Source organism: Marmota marmota, unplaced genomic scaffold (assembly GCF_001458135.2).
Source record: "Marmota marmota marmota unplaced genomic scaffold, marMar, whole genome shotgun sequence".
NCBI lineage: Eukaryota > Metazoa > Chordata > Mammalia > Rodentia > Sciuridae > Marmota > Marmota marmota.
In genome coordinates, this window is record NW_025999900.1 from 10,299,306 (window position 1) to 10,315,962 (window position 16,657).

The following is a 16,657-nucleotide window of genomic DNA, read 5'->3' on the forward strand; positions in this document are numbered from 1 at the left end:
CTGTGCTCACTGAAGAAAGGATTGATGCCTCTCTTTTTAGACTGTCACAGTGAATATGGTTCCTGTCTGAAAGGTTTGTTAGATGCGAATTCTCAGGACTGGTGTTTGGGGACAGAATTGCATGATATTCTGCACAGCCTGTATGACATGTGCAGATAAATATTCAAAAGGCCGATATTGCTCATGCAGTGCAATGATTTCCCTAAGCTGCTAAAAAATCATTTAACCTGAAAATTTCTACACTGTAAAACAATTGGGAATTCAATTTGGTATAGCTCTACACGCATGGTTCTAACATTAAAAAGACACTCTTATATGAGTAAAATTTAGGAAAAGGCATCTTGAAGAAGGTACTAATGAGGAAAGAAAATATCACCTTGGGGCACCTAAATGAAGGCATGTCCTAGATACAGTTAAAGATATGTTACAGGGTATTTTTTTGTTTTTTTGTTTTGTTTTGCTTTCAGGTACTGAAGATTGAACTTAGAGGCACTTTTCCACTGAGCCCTTTTTTAAAATTTTTTTATTTTGAGACTGGGTCTTGCCAAGTTGCTTAGGGTATCAAACTTGAGATCCTCCTCCTCACCCTCCCTAGTTGCTGGGATTACAGGCATGCACTACCGCACCCAGCTACAAGGATTATTTTTAAAGTATAAATTACATAAAGATTTACATTCTTAAAATAGATTGTTCTTTAATGTGAATGAAATAGAACTTTGTGTTAAAAGCTACATATCATCACCCAATTGAAAGCTTTCTCCTTTTTCTTTTAAGATGTGTTGCATTTTCTCACTGGCATACTCTATGGTCATTAAGGAAGACTTAATTTGCTTATTCCAGAATTGATATTTTTTCACACCCTTCTTTCTCTTCTGTATTAGGCAGAGTTCAACCAAAGAAGTAAAACCATTAGGGGATATAATGGGTGGATAGATGTATGGATGGATATATAGGTATTTTTATTACCAGAATTTGACCTTACATGATTGTGGGAGGAACTGATTAAGCAGTCTCAATAAGACTATTGACTTCACATCTGATTCTAGAGGGTAAAGTCCACAGAGCAGGCAGCCACACAGGCTGGGAAGATGAATGGAAGGGGAGAAGAGCGAGAGGAGGCTAAACCCCGCAAGCACAAGCTGGAGTCCATGAGGATGAACAGAAACCCATATCAGTTCTGGCTTCTGCCCTTGGTAATATGATGAAACTGTTTTGCAGAGCCTGGGGTGTTTTGTCATGGAACTAAACACACGCGCATGTGCCTGGCTAGGGAAACTGGAGAAGCTGAGGGAAAATCCAAGGGAATGTGGGACAGTTGCAGGTACAGTTGCTGCCTCTTGCCACCTACTTGAGCCAGCAGCAGATGCGACATCATGTATCAACCACAAAGTGGCTGATAACTCATTTCCCACTTCCCGGTCTCCCACAAGAATCTTTCTTGTGTCCCACTCAAACTGGACATACAGGACAAGGAGTTCTGGGAAATACAGTTCTGCCTACCCTGACAATTTCAAAGCCACCAACTCTTCTCAGTTCCATTCTACTGCCAAGAACTGAAGTGCACCCACGTAATTAGTGAGCCACCTGGTTGTATGAAGTCTGTATGCATGTCCTATAGAACTGGTTAAGTGCTCTTATCAGATCAATAAGCACTTCAGTGCCACCCCAGATGATCTAACTTTGATTCTAATTTGTTCTCCATCTCCACAATCTCTTTTCTCCATTGTTCCCACTATTCCTGCCTTCCTCCTTTGGATGTTTCCTCCTAGCTCAGTGTCTCAGCTGCTCTCTGCTCACAAGACCAAGTATTATACACACTCTGGCTTATTTCTTCCCCCTCATCTCTCCTCCGTCCATACTTAACTCATCAATTAGCCATTAGCATGTAAAAGTTCTTTTTTTTTTTTTTTTTTTTTTGAGGTGTTGGGGATGGAATCCAAGACCTTGTGCCTGCTATGCAAGTGCTCTACCACTGAGCTACATACCCAACCCCTATCATTTGAGGGACAAGGAAAGAAACCTTTAAAAATTTTCACAATATGCCCCTAGAATCAAGAGTAGCTGTCAACCTTGGAAGATATATTTTAAAGTTGAGGCCAATTGCAAGCTTTATAAACAGTGCATCATTTGCTCCTAAGATTCTTTTTTTTTAATTTTTTTTAGTTGTAGATGGACACATATCTATCTTTATTTATTTTTATGTGGTGCTGAGCATCTAATCTAGTGCCTCACACATGCAAGGCAGGCACCCTACCACTGAGCTATAACTCCAGCCCCCTGAGATTCTTGATAAGTGACAGCTCAACTAAGATAAGGTTTCCTTTCTGTCTGATTTTTTTTTTTTTACTGTGCTCAGACACACATACCTGGCATCAGCATAGTTTTGATTCCCCTTACATCATGAGGGTCTATATATTGTTCCTTTGTGTGTATTTGTTCATCTCTATCATGTAATGTAATGAACACCCTTTAGCCCACCATTCAACCCAAGGACCAGGGCACTGCAGATAACTTGCTTCTATATGCATTCTCCCACACAGCAATTAATCTCTTTTCCCAGACCCAGCCCTTATCTTTTAAATCAACAATTATAAATGGGCAGAAGACAATAATTCTAAATGTAAGACATTTGGAAAGACAAGTTCTGAGGAATACATTTCTGCCTACTTTGACAATTTCAAAGCCACCAACTCATAAAAAATGATGTGCCCAGTAGCAATGTTCTTAGAAAAATCACAGGAAGAAGATATAGAATAGACATTTTTGGACCTTATGTGGGCAAGATATGCCATTAATGAACACTATTGACTACTGGATGAAGTTTTATGGAAAATAGAGAGCAGAGATAGAGATGAGCATTCTTGGAACCAAGGACAACTAAGATTAAGAGAGGAAGAGGAGGAGGCCAGCTTTGTGATCACTCAAAAAAAGGTTGGAAACAGTTCTGGAGTAAGAAGAGCCTGCAGCAGCAGGTCTGTACAGATTAGTCTCAGGGTCCTGGGAAAAGCCCATGTGGAAGGTACACCAATCCCTCCACCCCCACTACCAATAAAACTGGGCCCTTGGTCACCTCCTAGGGTGAGTTCTCGCCCCTTGGAAGAAGATGCCTGATAAATGGGAGGAGAGAAACTTCATCCTGTCCTGATAAGGTCAGGTTTGCCTTTGTAGCCAGCAGGTAAAATTAATGTGATTTCAAGGTCTTCTTTCCTTCCCCAAATTGTTCCCACTCTTCTCAACATTACCAAAAATTCTTTTAGCTACAGTCTTTCATTTGACAATGAGGAATAAAAGATTTAAAAGGGAAATCTTTGTTTTACATAAAAATTTAATGTAAGTGAATTTCAATAGAAGGATAATGGGTTTCTGGTTCTTTCTAGCATTGAGAGAAGGGTCAAGGAGGGGAGTTGTCACCAGAGAATGAGCCCAGGAGTCAAGGAGAGTACAGAACACAGAAATGCACACTTTGCCCACATTGTCTTCTACTGGGTGGGGATGATGACAGTCTGGGTAGTGAGGGATTTCTGTCACATACTTGCATTGGCTTTAAAAAACTAGCTCACTTAGCATAATGCTCACTTAGCAAAGTGCACTCATCACAGTTTTGAATGTTTTCATCTTTATTCAAAGCTGTACATTCATCCCCTCCTCAGACCTGTGCTGAGGACAACCACCTGTCTCCAATAGAACTTGCTGCTCCAGCAAGAATACCAACATTCAGAAGAAACCCCAGGCTTAAGAGATTCAGGGATACAGGGTCACTTTGAATTCAGATTGTTAATTATGTTGCTAGATTATTAGAACTGTTTTCTTACTTGTACAAATTAATGTTATGATTTATATAATTGTCATTAGGAAAACATTTATGTTATTTGAAATGCTAGATTTTCAAATGTTAGATTTTAAAATAAAAAACAATAGATTTTAAGGTAGTAAGAGATTTCAAAGAAGTAGAAATGTAGTAAAGTGAAGAGCATTACTCTTATACAATAGCATTTTGTAATCTTAACCAAGAAATAGATCTAAGAAAATAAATTCCTACCTTACTGGATGCCTTAAGAACTGCTCTAGGAATCTGATCTTATCAAAGAACTAGAAGTTGCTGGAAATAAGAGGAAAATTTGCTCTAAGGTGCTTTCAAATCTATTCCCCCCACCTTGGATTAAAACGTCACTGCAGTTCAAGAGAGGGCAGCGCTGAGCAGACCCACAACTGCAGCTCACAACAGTATCCTGAACATTGTTCTGAACATTGTTCCATGTGTGACTTCAGTGGCGGGTTCTGTGGTCACCTAGAGTAACATGCCCTTGCTTGTGCAAGCTTACCACAAGATTTTCTTCAAAATGACTGAAGAGTTATTCAGTCATTTACAAAATCAGCCAATTCCCACGGTGAGATTTATTTCCGTGGGAGTCAAATCTTAGACTCTAACCAGCAGAAAGAAAACTGTTGCCATGGAAACCATTCCTATTTTCACCAAGCTGGAGCTACAGTTCACTTACATGGAAATGAATTGACAAAGATGCTCAGGGAAAGGATGAAAAATATCAGACAGAGCTTAAATTCACTCTTTTGAATAACATTAATGATCATTTCTAGTTGTATTGCAAATGGAAATTAGTCCATAAATACTGGATCCTAACAAACCTTTCAATACTACTAAGGAAAAACCTTAATCTAATGTAAGTACTATTTAAGATATGCCAAAGAATTTCCTTTTGCCAACAAAGATGGTCAATTATTAGAATAAAATTCTTTTTTAATTAATTCTTGGAATAATTGAAGCAGTGGCAGTAAGAGGGCGAGTTATGTTAAGGGTAATTATTTTCCTTGTACTCACACTCTGTAAATGTAATGTTAGGACTATCAGGGAAGGAATTTGTTGTTCATCATCATTATGAAAGGACTGCATGCCTCTCAAACCCATAGTCAAATAGAAGGAACAAAGCACATCTGCACTCAGATTTTGCTTGTTACAAATAGAGCCTTTCTGAGTCGGCTGCAAAGGGCACCTGCCTGTATATGACAAGCCTTGTGGTGTTTGTGCCTCTCTAAAGATGAGACCCTGAAGGGTGAAGGTAAGAACAGAGGTGGTACGTGTCATCCAGTTCTGTACTCCATGGCTTCAACTACTCCTGTTTCCCTGGAGAATTGCTGCTTTTCATATTAGGCATAAATAAAATCACGTCATGTGGGAGGGCACACAGACCCACAGAGTTAGCAGTTGCTATGTCATTAGATTTTACATGTTTCTGGGTATCTGTAGCAGAAGAAGAGCTGGCAGCATGATGTGGGGAAGCTTTCATCAAAGGCAGCAGGGGCCTCCAGGGAGAGGACTCCCAATATCCAGTATTAAAGATAATTGAGTGAAATATTTCTATTGGTTAATTTTAAGTGGCTTGAGGGGCTTGTGGATATCTATTTAAATTAAGAGATCCATTTGGAAATATTAAAGTTATCTGAGGAACCAACTAACAAGTTCAATTGTGTTTAAGAATATATTACAATTTTACATTACGCATACTCTCATTTTATGTATGTTCTCTTCTATGCCCGCGGAGTGTTTACCAGACATTATCATGAACATGCATCTATCCACAAAATGATGATTGTAAATTTTAAAGAATAGATATTCTGTGAACTAGACACTCTGACCACCAAAAGCAGTAACCATGAATTTTTACTTCTTCTCCATGAAATCACTGAATTTTCCAGTTTGACCCCAAGGTCATTCTTGGTGTTGACAGAAGCCATGACAATAGTCATTAGCAATAGGAAAAAAACTAACTCATCTAACAAAAACTTAGACTGGTGGCTGGGGTTGTGGCTCAGTGTTAAGGTGCTTGTACAGCATGTGTGAGGCACTGGGTTCGATTCTCACCACTACATATAAGTAAATGAATAAAATAAAGCCCATCAACATCTAAAAATACATATGAAGATACATATTTAAAAAAAAAGTCAGACTACACTCTATGTGCCAGGACCTTTTCCAAGGGCTTTACATATAACACCAATGTGAATTTATACCTTTGCTAGGAAAAGATTATTAAGATGCTTTTGAAAAAAATTGGGCTACTCCCCCAAACCTGGTAAATTTTAAATGTAAGTTATTAAAAATGAGGTTCCATTCTTTACCCATCCAGTTACAAAAAAAATAAATATGTATCATTGATAATATTTGAAGTGAGGTACACAGGAAAGATTTATTCTTACCAGCCTCAGCAGGCATGTAAACTGGGTAACTCCTCAGAAGGACATTTTGATAATGTGATTTTTAAAACCCTCTGAATATAAAGTTTGTTGAACAAATAGTTTCACTTTCAGAAACATGAATAATCAAGAATATATTCAAATACTTTACAACATGAATTTCAATTCAACTCTTTTCAACAAAATTAAAACAAATTAATATTCTAAAATAGAGCTCAATTAAATAAATCATGATGTCCTGTATAATGTACCATTGGTTTATTTAATTAATTTTCTATTTTATCAGTTAATAGCATGAATTATGGATCTAGACTGCTTGTTTTGTATCATTGCTCTGCTCTTTAACAGCTTTGTGACTATGGGACTGCTTAAATTTTCATATCCTATCCTATCACCTGTAAAAATTATTTTGAGAAAAAAATGAGATAATATATTTAAAGCATTGCAAGCAGTTCCTCGTACATAGTAAATGTAATCAAAACATGTTATAGCTATTAAAAGGTGGTTGTAAAAAGGGTGGGGGATAGTAGCATATTTAGATAGATGGAAAATATTTATAGCCTACAAAATGAAAAGGGTAGTTTTCAAGACAACAACCAACAAACAACATAAGCCCAATTTTGTTGATGTACAGAAACTGACTATCTGTATATAAATATATACAGAGTTTCTATTTTTCAAAAAGATGGAAAATAGGGTTTATTATCAAAGCTATTCATAGTGTGTCTCTGGTGAAATTGAATCTTTTTTTCTTCTTCTACGTCTTTTTGATTATCTGATTTTCCTGAAACAAACAGTTCTACTTTTGAAATAAAAAATAAGTTATTTCTCAAATAAAAATCTTACCCCAGTTAGCTATGTAGATCTCATTGGACATTTGCAGGGTAAATGATAAGTCTATTCTGTTTTAACATTTAATACTCAAGTCTTCAGAAGAGCACAAAGCATTGCTATATGAAATATATTTCTGTGATCTTTTTACTTTATCACATATATTTCTAATAATATGTTTTTAATTAGTTAGCAAAAAGCCTTTATTTGTGTAACTGAAATTTTCTATCTGGGGAACTGAAAAGTCATGGATCTCAAATCTGTTTTGTTTATCCCAGAACTGTTCCCTGGCAGTATGAAACAGAGCAGAATGCTGTACCACCTGGAAGAACATGGTGGCCCAGTGTGACATGAAGGCAGTCAAAGGGGACTGCAGAGAAAACTGTTTTCTGGGAAAGGACTCAGAGCCTGTTTGTTAGGACCCTCCAAAAGAGAAGACAGCATATGTAAAGAAACAGTCTATTCTGTAGCCCATCTCCAGTGTGTAAAATCCAATATTTACCAAAGGCTTAGTTAGCCCAAGGAAGGCATTGTTTTGATCCCCAGTTGTTACATACTTAGTAACTGCCTAACAACATACATATCAGGATTTAGAATATCCATAAAAAGGCATGCTATCTGCAGAGCCTTGGGCAGAGAGGTGGTGACCTCACAGTCTGCACCCCTGCTGCTTTATTAAAGTTTCATGCCTTCAATCACAACAATCACTGCATGAATTCTTTAGCTGTTTTCAGCTCTCTGATAGCCACAGACACAGCCAATCAATTTTCACCCAGGACACTGCGTGAGGTGACAGTTTCTTTTTGCTGTGCCCGAAGGCCAGAAATAGCTCCCTCCATCTCATTGCAGGAAAAAACTACCATGTTGGTGTGTATCTCCAGCTTGAGAGATCACTGTCTAAGGCATAGAAATATATTATGTTTGGTGGGTCATGTCTGTGCAGAGTATCTGGCTGTGAATTCAAATTCTGACCAGAATTAACATTGTCTTGCTGGAAAGGAGCTACTTTTCTTTTTTCCCTGAGAGGTAGAAAAGCTGCATTTCTGTGTTCAAATATTAGAATATCCTAGATTTGTGCTTTGTTAGAGAGAGAGAACTTTTTTTATTAGAGCTTTATAGTTATACATAATAGTTGGGTTGAGAGAGGGAACTTTTAAATAGACATTATCAAGCTGAGAATGGTGGCCATTTCATAGATATTATGGTTCCTTGGGGATTGTGTCTTTTTGCTTTACCATTGTTTTCCAAGCATGAATCACTGTGTCTTATGGTCATAATCCATAAATATTGGTTAAACTGATAAATCATGAGACAGATCATAGTTTTTGTCTGTATTAGTCAGTTTTGCTGCAGTAATAAACAATCCCCAACATCTCAGTGGTTTATCAAACTAAAGTTCATTTCTTCCTCATGAAGTATGATTAGAGGCAATCTGAGGTTTTGTTCCATGTATCTTTTGATTCTGAGGCCCTCAGCTGCTCTTTGGGATGTGCTCAATGGTATGCTGAGTTGGCTTACCTCAAAAGAGCTGATATCTCTTACTAAGTGTAAGTTCAGCAATGTCATGTTGGTATGCTAAAATCAACTCATGTCATAAAAATTGGCAAATACTAGAAACCAAAATTAGGTGGTTTTTGTTTCATTTTGTTTGGCTTGGTTTGGTTTTTTGTTTGTTTGTTTGTTTGATTGTTTGGAGAGTTTGTCAGTACACCACTGACTTGTATGAAAAATAGGAAGAGAAAAAAAGCCACCAAAAAATAACAATTTCCCTTAAGGTTAACAAAAGTCATGTGGCCAAAGATGACAGTGAGGCAGAACACATGGTCCATCTTCAGGAGGCACAGCAGGAACTGACAGAAGTGCAGAAGGAGAAAGTAGTTGTGAACAATACCACAACCTACCTCAATGTTTGAATAATTATTCAAAGTTTATTAACTAAACCCCCAAATCAGGACATATGGTATGACAAAGCATTTCAATGATTTATGTGAGTATATTTTAATATTATTCTTACAGAAATAGCCCACATTTTGAGTTCTTACAACAGGCCCCACATTCTGTAGAAGTTTCTATATGATTTTATATAATCCTGATCATCCTATGATGCAGGTACTGTTATCATCCATATGTTGCAAATGAGGCAACTGAAGCTTAGTGTATTAAATAAGTTGCATAAGAATGAGTAATTGTTTAGTGCTCTTGATAGACACACCTGTAAAAATGGGAAGAAACCAAGATTAAGTAGAGGGTAAAGCTGACATGTAGTTTCCTGAGCCAATCTACAGGGAGTTCTGCAACTAGGATGGTCCTTCAACACTGCCCCTGCAATCAAGGAGAGGGCCATGGGATACCCCTATACATGGGTATAGCCTTCAGCAAGACAATTCCCAGTGGCCAAGAACAATTCCTAGTGTGCTCTAGCAGCAGTTGATATTCCCAGCAGCTGGGAGAAGGATGAATAACCTTTAGGAGAGGATTCTGGGCAGAACACCACAGTATCTAGTACAATTAGGTAATGTGCCCATGATCACACAACTAGTAAAATGCTGAGATTTAAACCCAAGTCTGTCTGACTTTAGCCTGTCCTCTTAATTTTGATGCTATATTCATCCCCACTGCCCTATCTATCTGATCTAGTTGCTAGTATCTGACAGAATAATGACATTTATAATACATTTTTATGGTTTAAAAATGAGTAAAACAGCTTATTTCAGTTGAAATTGTTGTGGAAAAGTAAGCAAATGACGCTATGCATTAGCTTTTGCTGTGAATGTTTGTGTGCTTGTGTATACAGGTCTATCAATGAAGTGTGGGAAAGGGGATTATATATAACAGTGTGTTAGTAAAAGTCCTCCTTTCTCCTTCCAAATGGCTCAGAGCCAAGTTTACAATCAACATGGTGAGATTCATTTGCTAAATGAGAGATGTGCCAGCTTAAGCAGGGGACTTGGCATCCCTAGAAGTACTCCCTCACTTGTCCTTCAAGTTAACAACTGTGGAGGCTAGCTCATTGCCCAAGATTGGCCCAGTTCTCCCTGGGTCAGAGCCAGGGTTAGCAACTGTCCAATCAAAACAAGCCAGACATTAGTGAAGGAGTAATAGTAGATCTTAATAAAAAATATACTGTTGCAATAGAGAAAAGAGTCCAGCATGAACTGAACCCAACTTTCATTTATAGAGATAACTCAGCATTTTGTTTGTTGTGGGTTTTTATGTTTTTGTTGTTTGTTGTTTATGTGTGTGCTTTGTCATCAGGGATTGAACCCAGGGCATTTAACCACTGAGCCACACCCCCAGCCCTTTTTTTAAAATAAATTTATTTATTTATTATTTATTTTAATTAGGCATATACAACAGCAGAATGCATTTTGATTCATTGTACACAATTGCAGCACAACTTTTCATTTCTCTGGTTGTACACAATGTAGTAACGTAGCATCACACCATATGTGTAGTCATACATGTAGCTAGGGTAATGATGTCCATCTCATTCCACCATCTTTCCTGCCCCTATGCCTCCTCTGTACCCCTCCCTCTCCTTTGCCCAGTCAAAGTTCCTCCATTTTTCCCATGCCCTTCCCCTCCATTATGGATCAGCATTCACTTATCAGAGAGAACACTCAGCCTTGGGTTTTTTGGGATTGGCTTACTTTGCTTAGTATGATATTCTCCAATTCCATCCATTTACCTGCAAAGGCCATAATTTTATTCTCTTTTAATGCTGAGTCGTATTCAATTGTGTATATAGACACAGTCTTGCCAAGTTTCCTAGGGTCTAGCTAAGTTGCTGAGGCTGACTTTGAACTTGCAACACTCCTGTCTCAGCCTCCAAAGTCACTGGGATTATAGGTGTGCTCACTGGGCTGACTGGGCATTTTAAAGGGAGAATGTGGGAGTATGAAGTGGGGTGAGCAGGGGCTCAGTAGAGTTAGGGAGGTGAAAAATTACAAGAAGTAGGAAAGTGGAGGTTGGTCCATGTAAAGCTCATCTGCATTTGCTGACTGATGCTTATTGAAAAGGTTCTTCAGGTGTTGGCTGGACCAAACAGTAAACTTTTTTGACAACCTCTAGTTTTCTCAGACAGGCACTTTAAGTGGAGCTGGGTTCAGCCTTGGAATGTAGCCTTGAGCTATTAGAAACTATGTTAGTGTTTATTCAAGTCTTTATAGGTCAAGGTTGAGGCTTAGTCAAGAAGAGGGCTCCAAGGAGCCTGGCTAGGTTTGGGGCAAGAAGAGCATCTTTGTTATAACCAACTAGCAATAAGCAGCAGTTTAATGGACAAAATCCCTACTTATAAGACCCCTTTAACACCATTCTAACCCAAAGCCAAGAGCCTCCCTGTACTCCACCAATAAGATCTCACACATATGCACACATCTATACTCTTAAACTCACATTCCTGTGCACTATACACATCCACATTTACATATATTCACACAACCACTTTCTCACATGCATATGCCCACATGCATATATACACTTACATACTCATACATACACAAACTAACACACACACACACACACCACGTCCCTAGATTATGTACTTCAATTCCCAGGCCCAGCTTCTCAGTCTGCTGATCACAATCCTGCTGCTGCTGGGCTTAGAGACAGTTTAGTATCCTCCGAGCAACTGATCTCTGGGAATTCCTGTCCATCCACTACTCAGTGAGCGGGGGTTGGAGTAGGTCCCTTCATGGGGCAGGAAACGTACAAGCAGAAAGAATGAAAATTTTAGCTAGAAGGAGAATCAGATCCCATGGACAGTTCATCTGGAATGTTCCCAAACACTAGCCACTTGGTTCTTATTCCTTTACCTCACTCCCCACTCACCCCAGTCTCTGTTCAAGTTCTCAGGCCAGTAGGTGATAAAGCCAGCTCTGGACCCCAATCCCAAGCTTCTTCCTTATTGCCATGATACCCTTCTCTTTTTATAGGATTCTTTTTCAAATTCACCAAAACAAAAACAAAACCAAAAACTTCATGCAGGAAAGGAAGCTGAACATTTCACAGGGTAACTAGGCATGCCATGGCTTATATATTAACTGACGATTGAGCATGACCAGGTCCTTTCATAATCATTAATGAGCCCTCATCAGCTCACCTTCTCTGCTTTTACATGCTTATACCATGGGTTGCTCCGCCCCCCTCTCCATTTCTTTGGGGTAGTGGAGCAAAAGGCATGATTTGGGGATCCCACTAAGGTTCGTTGTGTTCCATGTGAGTAGAAACACCTTAACTCAGGCATATCTTCTCCAAGCCTCTACAATTGACAGACTGGTGATTGGGATTAAGTAGAATGTACATTTAAAGCACCCATTAGAGTTCCCAGGTCATAACAAATGACCATTATAACTATTAGAGTTTCTTGCTTTTACTTTTTACTTGTATAACATTGGTAATGTTGTGAGAGTAAAAAAAAAAAAAAATCAGCATTTCTTCAGAAAAAAAAAAAAGTTATTCTATTGGGCACCTTTTTTCAGAATCTCATTGCACCAGTGGCCACTTTATTCCTGTGTTTGGTGTTTACCTTGGTACCTGCAAAGGAGGCAGAGTGGGCTGTGGCTCACCTGCAGTACCTGAACAGCGTGCACTGTGATGGAGAAGGTGCCCCACACCTTCTGGGCCATTGAGCAGCTGTTGTGTATTTGCTGCCTCACCTGTTTCATACCAACTCTTTCGTTGATCCTTTTTGACTTGCTCTTTACTTGTATCTTCAGATCTCAGACAACCAGGGAATTTCACCCAATATTAGTAGTAAATTGAGGGGAAAATGACAAGTGTATGATATTTACAGTGGAGTAAGGGAAAGAGCCAGTCTTCTTTCTGGGGTGTGCTCAGCAGCATGGCTGCATGCACATAAAGTAAGAAATTGGTCAGGATGGATTGAATTACTTTCCCCTTTGCTGAGCCTAAGAAATGGGTTCTGAAACATCCTCTGCGGTTGCTCTAGGGTTGAACTCTTAAAATTTCTCCTAGAAATACTCCTTTTGGAGGCAAGGAAAGCCTCCAAAAGGAGTATTTCTAGGTGTGGAGTTAAAGGGAGAGGCATGCATGGAGGGGAGGAAGAGTTGGAGTTCTTTGTTTCTCTTCTTCAGCAGCTTGCCATCTTTCTGTAGACCTTGGTTATTCTGATCATGCTCTGAGCAGAGAACAACTTAACCAGAAAACTGTCTGTGCTTCTGTGGGTGCATCATTTTTCCACTCTCATTCACTTTCAGACACTTTCATTAGAAAATGAATCTCCAAGAACTCTGAAAGCCACTGCATAGGCATTATAAACAGCCTGTAGAACCTTCCTCCCTCTAATGACTATATGTTCAGCCAAAAATACTGCAATAAAAACACACACTGCATATTTGCATTTTCAGTGCTCTGGTGGTAAATCTACAATGCTGCTCTGTGGTCCTGAATACAGAATGTCTCTGCTAGCACAGATCAGGAATTTAAAGGTTTCTAGGAAACCAGATCAATCAATAATAAGGTTCTTCTATATCAGATATAGCTTACAAATGTTCTCAAAGGACTACACTATAAAAACAATGCACATATAAGCCCTTACCACAAAGGGCATTTTCTAGTGATAAATAGCTTTCCAGGATTTCTCATTGTCTCCTGCTCAATTTCTACAAGTAGACAAAGCTTAAAAGAAAGGTTTCTAGACCTTTATCTTATAATGCAATTGTTTATCAAATACCAGAACAATCATTAGCCAGGTGAGGGCACTAGGACTGAGCATAGACACAAAGAAAAGAAACCTGGGAAAAATTGTCTTTTGCAATTCACTTATTGCTTTGCCATATAAAATCCTTGATGAAACCAGCACTCTTTGTCTACTACTAAATGTTTTTTTCTAAGAATATGCAACTCTTGGTTAACAAAACTTCATGGGTGTCAGCTTTGACTTAGATACACAGACAAAATTAATCCCAAGTTTAGAATGTAAGAAATCAGATAGCTCCACTTCTGTGTAGCCAAATGAATTTACTTTCTGTACTCACACTTCCAAGGGTGGTTACTAATTCATAGATTATAATAAAAAGGGAATAAAGCTGTGATTGCTCAACAAACCTTTAGTCATTCAGAAAAAAAATAAAGAAACATGAGTTCTAAAAGAAACATTTCCTCCTAAATGAGACACTTTTTTCTCCTTTATCTATTGGGTTCCTGGAAATAGTTCTTGAGGAGACATTTAACCTCTTATGATGGTGTAACTAAGACCCAGTGTTGTGGTTTATATGTAAGGTGTCCCCAAACAGCTCACATGTGAGGCAATGCAAGAAGGTTCCAAGGAGAAATTATTGGGTTATAGCCTTAAACTAATCAGTGGATTAATCCCTAATGGGATTAACTGAGTGGTAACTGGAGGCAGGTAGGGTATAGCTAAAGGAAATAGTTAATTAGGGGCGTGGCGATGGGGTATTTATTTTGTATCTTGAGAGCTCTCTCTCTCTCTCTCTCTCTCTCTCTCTCTCTCTCTGCTTTCTGATTATCATGTGAGCTGTCTTCCTCTGCCACACTCTTCTGCCATGATGTTCTGCCTCACCCTGAACCCCAAGGAATGGAGCCTGCTGTCTGTGGATTGAGACCTCTGAAACTATGAGCCCTTAAATAAACCTTTCCTCCTCTCCAGTTGTTTTTGTCAGGTCTTTCAGTGCAGCAGAAAAAAGCTGACTGAAACGCCCAGTAAAGAATTGAGTAGGCTTTTTTCAACTCTAGGCTCAATGTGTGATTTTTCTTACTCAGTTGTGTTGGTCTACCCTTCTGGCAGTGTAAGTGATGGAGAATATTCTCCAACAGATCCTGTTCCAGGAATCTGTGCTTTGGATCTCTCCAGTCAGCAGGTGTTTGTGTAAGCAGTAATAAAGAAAGCAGTTAACAATTAATAGCAGCCAACATTTATTAAGCATGTACCCTGTGGCTGTGCTCCAGCAGGGTTCTGGGCTTTAGACATAGTATCTCATACAATGTCCACAACACCCAAGAATAGTAGTAGTATTCTTCTCATTTTATGGAGGAGGTAAAACTATGTATAAAAAGTTGAATAGCCAGTAACTGGCAGCATTTATGAGATCTGAATAGTTGCCTTAATCACTACCCTGTATTAGCAGAAGGTTTCAAAGAGATGAATGCATTCAACCCTCACAAACCCACCGACAAAGTATTATTACTATTCCCATTTTCTCCATTGGAGTAATTCAGGCACAGCTAACTTTATCAAGGCACACTTAGTAAAGGACAAAGCCAGAATTTTAACTCTTTCAAAATCTGTTCTTTTTACCATCCCACATTGCTTCCTCCCAGCATTTGGCATACATATTTTTAATAGTCAGTACCCATTCTGTTTTACAGTTATTAAAAAAAAGAGTCAATAGCCTGTTTTATTTAATAAGACAAATATAAGAGAACATTCACAGGACCAAGAGATTTAATTTTAAGATTCTGTCCTTTTATTAAAGAAAAAAAATGGGTAGATAATACATTACATTGGCAAGGAGGAGAACAGAGTTTAGTTTATCCAAGGAGGCATTTTGGGAAATGGAGTCTGTCACAATGTGAGAGACAGAAGGATATGACCAAGCTCCTTGGAGGTGGAATTTTGTATCAAATACAATGCTCATGGCTGGAAGTGGGGAAAACTCCTGTAGAGGGGACTGGAGTTTTACAAGAAATCTAGTTAGTGGTGGGAGGCTCCACTGCTCCAAGATGCCATCGGATCCAGGCTCCTTTTTTCCCCATCCTTCCACCAGATATTTATAAATATGATTGAAAGACTATCCTATAAAAGCAATGCACACAAATCTTTACGAACAAGGACATTTTCTAGTAATGAAGAGCCTTCCAGGATTTTTTCATTGTCTTCCCAACTGATCTTACTTCATTCATCACTGCTCCACATGCCAGTGAGAAGACATCACAGCCATCGTAAAGTCAGGAGCCGAGGGAAGAGGCTGCACCAGCCACACCAGTCCCATGTCAGCCAAAAAGCTCTCTCAGACCATTCCAGCCCCCAGCAGACTTCCACTTACATTGATCAGCACTGTGTGTCAAGGCCACCCTAGCAGACAGTGAGGCTGGGAGAGCAAGTGTTTACCTGGACACATTGCCTTTTCAAGGGAACAGCACCCCTGTAGGGACAGGGTGGTGAAGAAAGTCAGAAAGGGAGCAAGACTTGGTTAGGAGGCTGGTGTGGAGAGGTGTTAGGGCAACAGGGCCATCATGGGAAGAGGAGGGGGACATTGATTGGGTGAAAGGGGGAATGAAATCCTGCTGTTTATCTTTGTCACCACATGTAAGTGGCCCCCAGGGTATTGCACAAGAACCTAAACCTTTCTTCTTTATTCTGTTCTTGTCTCTCTTCATTCTTTCTGACCCAATCCCAGATAATAGCTCTTTGAACTAAATAATGTCAATAATAATCATATCATCCGATTCACTGTTTTGTTTGTTTATCCTTAGCAAATAATAGGTATTACATAAATAATCACCTAATTGGAGATGAGGAAAGTCTAGATATATGTCAGCTCGTGAGGCAAAGGCCAGAAGTTTTCACTGCTTTTGAGAAGAAACTCCTCAGGAGCCCCTGGAAGGGAGTGTGGACACCATTGTTGATGGAATC

At 39.0% G+C, this 16,657-nt stretch overlaps 1 protein-coding gene across 4 annotated transcripts in view; it reads left to right on the forward strand.

Annotated features, from left to right (window-relative positions):
• The window catches only part of Trim9 (tripartite motif containing 9), a 97,502-nt gene that overhangs the window by 30,264 nt on the left and 50,581 nt on the right, over positions 1-16,657 (forward strand). The window lies entirely within an intron of this gene.